We start from the raw sequence: 8,761 nt of genomic DNA on the forward strand, positions 1-8,761 counted from the left end.
ATGAATAGGGATCTGGTAGTATGAGTCTTTGAGGTCGATTGACGACATAAACGCCCCTTTCTGGATCAGAGGAATTGTGGATGGGATGGTTTCCATCCTGAACTTCCTGTATAGAATGGATTTGTTTAAAGGTTTTAAGTTTATTATGGTTCGAAGGGACTGGTCTTTTTTTTTTTTTACTAGAATGAGGTTGGAATAGAATCCTCTCCTTTCTTCTAGTACTGGGACCTTTTGAATTACACCTAGATCTATGAGGTCTCGGGCGCCCTGCCATATTTTTGGAAGTTCTGTTTTGTTTTGGGCCGAGATGCAGAATCTTCTTGGGGGAACTGATGTGAATTCTATCTTGTAGCCTTGAGAGACTACGTTTAGAACCCAGGGATTTGAGGTGATTCGTTCCTAAGAAGATAAAAAAAACTATCAGTCTCCCCCATACTCTGACGTCATTGCTGTTTATTCTGTCTGTTTTGGGGGGTTGAGGATGAAGCCTCTTCCTCTTCCCCCTTTAGGATAGCTCCATCTGCCACTTTTTCTTTTCCCCCTGTAAGATCTTTGCTGGGGCTGAAACTGACGAAAGGGCTTCTTTTTAGATTCCTTGTCTTCCGGAAACCCCTTTTTATCTGCTGCTCCTTCTAGAATTTTATCTAGAGTGGGACCGAAAACAAATTCACCAGAAAATGGGATAGAGCAGAGTTTGGCTTTGGATGCTTTGTCCCCTGACCAGGCTTTCATCCATACTGCTCGCCGGGCTGCTAAAAATGCAGTGGTGGCTCGAAGGAGTGGGATAGAATCCCTGATTTCTTCTCTGGGAGTTTTGTTTTTTAGGTGTTCGTCCAGTTCCCCATGCCATATATACATAGCCCTGGCTACGGATGTTGCTGCAATATTTGTTTTCACTCCGAACATTGCAGACTTCCAGGATTTTTTTAGGAGCCCGTCCGCTTTTCTATCCATTGGATCACCCAACTGAGAGGAGTCCTCGAAAGGTAGATCTGTTTTCTTTACCACCTTGGCAACCTGTATGTCGACTTTAGGGGTCTGATTGTATATTTTACGTTCTGCTGGGTCAAAGCAGAGTCTGTTCCTAAACTCCTTGGGGACCCCTAGTCTCTTCTCTCGATCCGACCACTCCTCCATGATCATTTCCCGTATGTTTTCGTTTATGGGGAAGACGATGGAAGTTTAAGATCTAAGACCCCCAAACATTTCATCCTGGACAGTACGGGGCTTAGGGGTATCCTCAATTCCCATTGTGGACCTGACCGCTCTTAGTAATTCCTCCATCTCATCTGTGGAGAAAAAATATTTTTTTATCATCCTCCAAAATTTCCCCCTCTGACAAGGGATCCCGATTAGGAATTTTTCTGGATGTGACGGAGGCTTCCTCTACATCCTCGCCACCTGAAGAGGAGATAACGGATAGTTTGCGTTTCTTGGAAGGGATGGGGTTGCTAGCGGGAGCAGACATAGTGGCCAAAGAAGACTTGATCTCATCCACAATGAAGGTTTTCATTTCAGAAAGAATATCTGGTTGCTCTTCTTTCCATATTTCTGCTGTACAAGGTTTGAACAGCCTCTTTTTGTAATTCTTAGGGAGCCTTTTAGAGCACGCACAGCATTTTAAGAGTTTTACTTTAGATTTAGACTTTGCTGCCCCGAAGGGTACTGATGGCCAAAGGATCAGTGCCTTTCTGGCGGGGGGTAGGTGCTTCAGACATCGCGATGCTGCAGGCAAGGGCTGACTAGAAGCCGCGATCCTTTTAAATTCTTGTCCCGGCGTCTGACGTCATCAAGCGGCGCCCCGGCTGACGGCGTGTGCCTGCGCCGCACCAGCCTGCTAAAAGGTACGTGCGCCACCCGGCCCGCCTCCTAATGCGCTCCATGCGCCGCACCTACTCCCCCTGCCGGTCACATGTCCGAGAAAGAGGACGCCAAGCGCAGCGTGCGAGACACCTCGTGAAGCCGGCACCCCAGACTGCTTCCTGGAAGAGGGAAGGAGGTCTGAAGGTAGGAAGGACCGCAGGCCTCAGCATAAGCCAAGACGAGGGTCCTTGTTGCTCCATGCTGACCAGCCTTAGCCCATGCCGCGGGAGGCCAGCAGGAGATTCCTGTAAAAGAATAATGTTATTACCCTCCTGGAAGTAGGGCTCTCTCCACATGTTGGCCCCTGTAGGGGCAGGAAAGCACTGAGGAGGTGGAGGGAATTTAAACTCTGTGTTCCTGCCCCTACAGAGGTCAAGGGTCAATCTCATTGTGGGCCGTCATGGTGGATGAAATGGAAATTATTCTTTTTGTTTTTACGAAAAAACTGGCGGTTATTTGTGGGTCTGCTGGAGGGGAACCCTTTTTTGTCATCCGCTGCCTTTTCTAAAAGGCTGTCAAGGACAGATCTGAATAAAAAGTCACACTGGCATGGTATAGCACATAATATTTTAACCAAACTGCTCTTCTGGTGGAGTTAGCTAAAGCCGCAGATCTAGCGCTTAATTTTAAGGCATCTGAGATAAAGTCCACGGGGTTAGGATTGTGGGGAAAACCTCTAGCAGCTGTTCCCTTGGGATTTTGTCTTCTATACCCGTTTCCAGGTCCTGTAACCATAGTTTAAGGGATCTTGCTGTGGAAGTAGCAGCAATGTTAGGTTTAAATGCCTGGGTGGAGGCTTCCCACGCGTTTTTACAAAACAATTCTGCCCTTCTGCCCATAGGGTCCTTTAGGCCCCCCAATGTTAATGCTGATCTTTTTGCTTTTTTCCATTATTTTTGTATTAGAAACTTTATATTCTCATTTATTGGGAAAACCCTAGATTTCTTGTGACCCAAGTGACCGAATATGATCTTCTGAACTGTCCTCTGCTCTTTGGTCTCGTCCACCTTCATTGTAGCCCTAATGGCTTTAGGTAAGCAGTAGAGTTGAGCAGACACCTGGATCTTCGGGTTCGGCCGAACTTCGGAAAAAAGTTCGAGTTCGGGGCCCGAACTTGACCCCGAACCCCCATTGAAGTCAATGGGAACCCGAACTTTTGAGCACTAAAATGGCTGTAAAAATGTCATGGAAAGGGCCAGACAATGTGGTTAAGAGCATGGCAAGTTCTCTGCAAACAAATGTGGATAGGGAAATCACTTAAAATAACATAAAATACCTAAAAATAAAAAATAATAATCTTGATCTAGGAGGACCAGGTCTGTATGGAGTAGGACAGGCATGCTCAACCTGCGGCCCTCTAGCTGTTGCAAAACTACAACTCCCAGCATTCTCGGACAGCCTACAGCTATTAACCTACAGCAGGGCATTGTGGGTGTTGTAATTTTACAACAGCTGGAGGGCCGCAGGTTGAGCATCCCTGGAATAGGAGGCGGTGGATGTGGTAGTGTAGGTGGAAGCGGTGGTGGAGGAGGAGGTAGCCTACACTGCTTTTTTGTTTTAAATTGTATTTTTAAAATTAGGGTACACCCCAAAACATTGGGAAATATAACCTGTGATAACCTCCTCCAGTCATGCTAAACACACGTTCAGACAATGGCCAGCACCTCCAAGGAGTAAAGGGCAAGCTCAAGCTATGTGCCCAATTTGGAGACCCAGAAGTTGCAGGGGCTGACTCCTATCAGTCAGTTCGTGTAGGCGTGTGCACACTTACTGCCCCACCATGTTCCACACCCCGTGATGTTCACGATCCAATTTGATATCTGCTCTATCAACTTTCGATGTTCTTTTATGTGCCTACCATAGTGATCACGGGTGGCGGGGAATCAGGGTTCCAGGCCGGAGCGGGAGAGTGAGAAAGAGAAACCACATCCAAGGGAGGATTCATTTTTTCAAAATTTAAAATTATAGAGTTGAAACCCTAATACACACCAAAATTGGTGAATTTCACCCTAAAATTTAAATGACAATTTATTTATTTTTTAACCAGCCTACTAGGTAAAGCAGTGGTACTATACACCCAAACATTTGTTAATTTCACCATAAAATGTAACTGGCAATTTTTATTATTACCGGTCTACTAGGTATTTCAGTGGTACTTTACACCCAAAAATTGGTTAATTTCACCCGAAAATGTTAATAACAAAGTAGTGAAACAATATAAAATAAAACATGTACAAAAAATAATAATATGGATTTATGAGGTGGAGTTCCATATGGAGGAGGAGTTTGAGAAGGCAGTGGACATAGCGGAATAGGTGGAGGAGGACGAGATAGCCAACACAAGTTTTTGGTTTTAATTCAATTTTGTTAAGAGTGTGAAATATCCAAAATACAAACCTGAGCAATTGCGCTGCAGTATAACAATGGCTGGTTAGTGCCGGTATACATGTCTATTCTGCAGAAGGTACGGACGAGTCCTGAGGGATCTAGGCCTGGTTTAATGAATGTGAGCTTGTCCACGTTGGCTGTGGACAGGTGACTGCGCTTGTCTGTGATGACGCCCCCTGCCGTGCTAAACACACGTTCAGATAATAAACTGGCTGCAGGACAGGCCAGCACCTGCAAGGCGTAAAGGACAGGCTCAGGCCATGTGCCCAATTTGGAGACCCAGAAGTTGAAGGGGGAAGACCAGTCATTCAGTACGTGTAGGCGTGTGCACACATACTGCCTCCTGCCAAGACGTTCCATATCAGCTGGTGGTGCTGGTTGTTGTGGCGTGCTGACAAAGCTTTTCCACATTTCGGCCATGCTAACTCTGCCTTCTCAGGTGCTGGCGGTGCCCCAGCTGCGTTGGCCACCTCTTCCTTGTGCTTCCACTCTGCCCCCGCTGTCAGGTGGGAATGCGACCAGCGTGCGCTTGTACTCGCGCATCTTACGATCACGCTCAAGTGACGGAATTAAGGACGGTACGTTGTCCTTGTAACGGGGATCCAGCAGCGTGGCCACCCAGTAATCAGCACAAGTTAGAATGTGGGCAATTCTGAGGTCGTTGTGGAGACACTGCAGCATGTAATCGTTCATGTGTGCCAGGCTGCCCAGAGGCAACGAAAAGCTGTCCTCTGTGGGAGGTGTATCATCTGTGTCCTCTGTATCCCCCCCCCCCCCCCCCTATCCATGCACCAGTGATGGCCATGAGCTGGTCTGGCTGCAACCCTGCTGTGAACATGGTTCCTCCTCCTCCATAACTGTGCCCTGGCTGAACAAGTGTGTTCCTTGGGTTTTTGGGTGCAGGAACCCACCCTTGGAGCCACTTGGGAATGACTGTCCGGAAACCCTACGAAATGATCTCTCTTCCTTCTCCTCTTCCTGTGCCACATCCCCTTTCATCATCGCCTAGAGCCTTTTTTTCCAAGGAGATATAGAAGTGGGATATTAACTCTGAGAATTATCGGCACTGGCCATGTTGGTGGAGTACTCAAAACAGCGCAACAAGGAACACAGGTCTCGCATGGAGGCCCAGTCATTGGTGGTGAAGTGGTGCTGTTCCGCCGAGCGACTCACTCGTGCGTGCTGCTGCTCGCACAGTCTGGCCAGCATGTGCAAGGTGGAGTTCCACCTTGTGGGCACATCGCATGTGAGGCCAGGTGGCACTGTCACTCCAGAGTTGGATGAAAAGGCCGAGACTACAGCAGAAGAGGAAGCAAGAGGAGCCAGAGATCTTTCTTGGTTTTTGAGGTGTCTACTCCACTGCAGCTCATGCTTTGCACTTAAATGCCTGGTCATGCAGGTTGTGCTCAGGTTGAGAATGTTTATGCTTCGCTTTAGGCTCTGATGGCACAGCGGGCAAACCACTCGTGTCTTGTCCTCAGCACATTGTCTGAAGAACTGCCACGCCAGGGAACTCCTTGGAGCTCGCTTTGGTGTGCTCAGTCCCTTGCTGCAGTGGGCAGTAGGAGGCATACTGTCTAGAGGACGGCCGCTCCACTTTTGCACCCTGCTCCCTCTTCTGCTGTGCTGGTGGCTCTGTGCGGCCACCGCCTTTTCCTCCGAACTACATAGGTCACTCGCATGACCTTGATTTCATGTGGGGTCGAGGACCTCATTGTCCTCCACATCATCTTCCACCCAGTCTTCACCCCTAACTTCCTTGTCGGTCTGCACACTGCAGAAAGCCCCAGCAGTTGGCACCGGTGTTTCGTCATCATCCGAGACGTGCTGCGATAGTCCTCATCTTGAAAGCTAAGTGGTTGGGCATCGGTGCACTTAATCTCTTCCACTTCTGGGGCAGGGCTGGGTGGATGGCCCTGGGAAACCCTGCTAACAGTCATCAAAAAGCAGAAGACTTGGGGCTCAGACTGCTTGGCTGATTTGCAAGGTGAAAGACTGATGGACATCAGCTGCAGGTGCCAACTGTGGTCTTTCAGCAGGAGACTGGGTGGGAGACAATGTGAAGGAACTGGAGCCACTGTCAGCAACCCAATCTACTATTGCCTGTACTGTACTGTTCATTCGTAGAGCAGCATTAGGCCCGACCAAATGCTGCTGAAGGTGTTTCACTTGTGCGTGTAGCTGGCACAGATCGACCACCTCCTCTCCCTGGAGCAGGACCACGTCACTTATTTGACGCTCTCCTCATATTTTTCAAATTTAGGATCCTGCCCTAAATAGGTGTTTAATTAATAGTAGAATAGAACGACAGTAGGTAAAGGGTGTATCTCACACGGCCTGAACCAGACTAGGCCTCAATAAAATATATTTTTTTTCCCCAAAATGGCTGTATTTTCAAATGCCTGAATCAAATCCCTGTATGTAGAGGGTGTATCTCACAGGGCCTGAATACAATATTGGTGCACCAAACGGCGGTATTTAAAATCTCTGAATGTAACCCAAATGTATTAAGGGTGTATCTCACAAGAACATCTGCATCAAAGGCTGCCAACAAAAATTTGAGTGCCCTGTTTAATAACTGCAGTATATAAGCCTGTAATTTCACACGTTATGAAATACTTTTGACAAAAAAAACACTATTTCTAGCTTAAATTGCACACTGACTAATCCAGATGTTGTAGTTTGCCAAAAAAAATGGTGATTTGCAATGTCCCAAAAGCTCAGATGCAGTGCCGCCGCCCCCTAACAGAATTATAACATTTTATTTTTCTTGGTCAATGGCCTCAGGGCAGGGTAAAACGATTGTGCCCTGCACCCACACAACTATTTCTAGGTAGATCGCAGAGTTAGATTCTCTCCCTCACAGCAGCAGCATCCTCTCCCTACACTAGTAACAGCAGAGTGACGTCAGCTTATATAGAGCCTGGGTCACATGCTGCTCTGGCCAATCACAGCCATGCCATTAGTAGGCATGGCTGTGATGGCTTCTAAAAGGTCAGACAGTTAACCGCTTGTTGATTGGCTGCTGTGCAGCCTTTCAAAGAGCAGCAAGAAAGCACCGAACATGAACTTTTGGGTTCAGGTCCAGGGCCCAAAAATCCTAAAGTTCAGGTTCGCTCAACCCTAGTAAGGAGTCTGTGTCCTCATGCGAGAATAGCAGTTTACCCGCTGACTCCTCTTCAGATGATTAATCCGAAGAATCTCGGATCTCCCCCTGTTCTGCTTCATCCTCAGAAAAGTCTGAGAAGCAACTGGTGCGACTCTGCCTGGAGGAGAGGGGGGGGGGGGGGTAGATGGAAGGAGTTTCTTAAACTCTTTTAAAGAATCCGCTATCTCGGATTTCACCATGCTTTTGATGTTTTGCATGAAGGATGGAGATTCTTCCTCTAGCATCTTAACAATACAACGCTGGCAGAGCAGCTTAGGCCAGGAAGGGGTTAACTTTTTCCTACAAGTTGCACACTCTTTCCCACATGTCTTAAAAAGAGCCCCAGGAAGGCTATCGCTAATATTCTGGGAACAAATATAAAATAAAAAAAGCCCTTCTTAGTATAAAAAAGGTTGGGGATTAACCCCTTACCCCACCAGGAGTACCAATCTGGAATCATGGTTGTCCTGGTTTTCAGTGCGCTCACCACCCTCTTCTTCCATGGTAAGGTCCAGGGATGGTGGGTTTTCCGTATTTGTGGTCTGCAGAAGTCCTCTGGCACTAACCCTTCCACCTGCGCACTGAGCGTAGTTAAATACTCCTGGTTCAGTCCTACTACCATCCACTCTGCGGCCTGCAGCACTGACTTCCAGGACGCCGTGTGTTCCAAACACCAGAAGTAGTCTACGCGTCACTTCCGGTTCTCACTGCACGGCTGTGCGGTCCAAATCGTAGCGGGCGCATGCGCAATGCGATGCCCACTCCTGGCAGGGCATCGCAATACCTACTGCGCATGTCCCCTCTACGATTTGGACCACACAGCCGCAGTGGAAAAGGACAGGGGAGGGGAGTAAACGGGCGGGCAGAGGCACAGGGAGGGCGGGGTTATGAGCCGTTTAGGAGGTGCTGCCTGGGGCTCCGAGGATTGAGACACCGCCCTGGGCACTTGAGAGGGCTCATTAACATAACCTTATAAGTTCATTTTCGGCTAAAAGAAAAGTCCGTTTTCTACAACAAAGGTACAGTTTTTAAGTTCTGGGTGGATCATATAACCCTATTTGATCGGTCTAATATGCTGAAATGTGGTGACAGGCTCCCTTTAACAAAGTTTCAACTGTATCTTGACAAACATGTTTCCCAAGGCCTGCTAAGAACTACCAGGATTGTTCCAATTAGATCTTGAGAGACAATATGCTCCCACCCCCAATAAGCCCTATAAATATGTGCTGGGAAATAAAGATTTCAGATATTTAACAACCTAAGTTGAGTCTGGGTTGAAATTTATCTCCTGATCAGAAGCAAACCGGATATTCATTGCACAGGGAAATATTCATGGGTTGGAGGTCTGATGCCTCTTCATAT

This window comes from Bufo gargarizans, chromosome 11, assembly GCF_014858855.1.
Source record: "Bufo gargarizans isolate SCDJY-AF-19 chromosome 11, ASM1485885v1, whole genome shotgun sequence".
Lineage (NCBI taxonomy): Eukaryota > Metazoa > Chordata > Amphibia > Anura > Bufonidae > Bufo > Bufo gargarizans.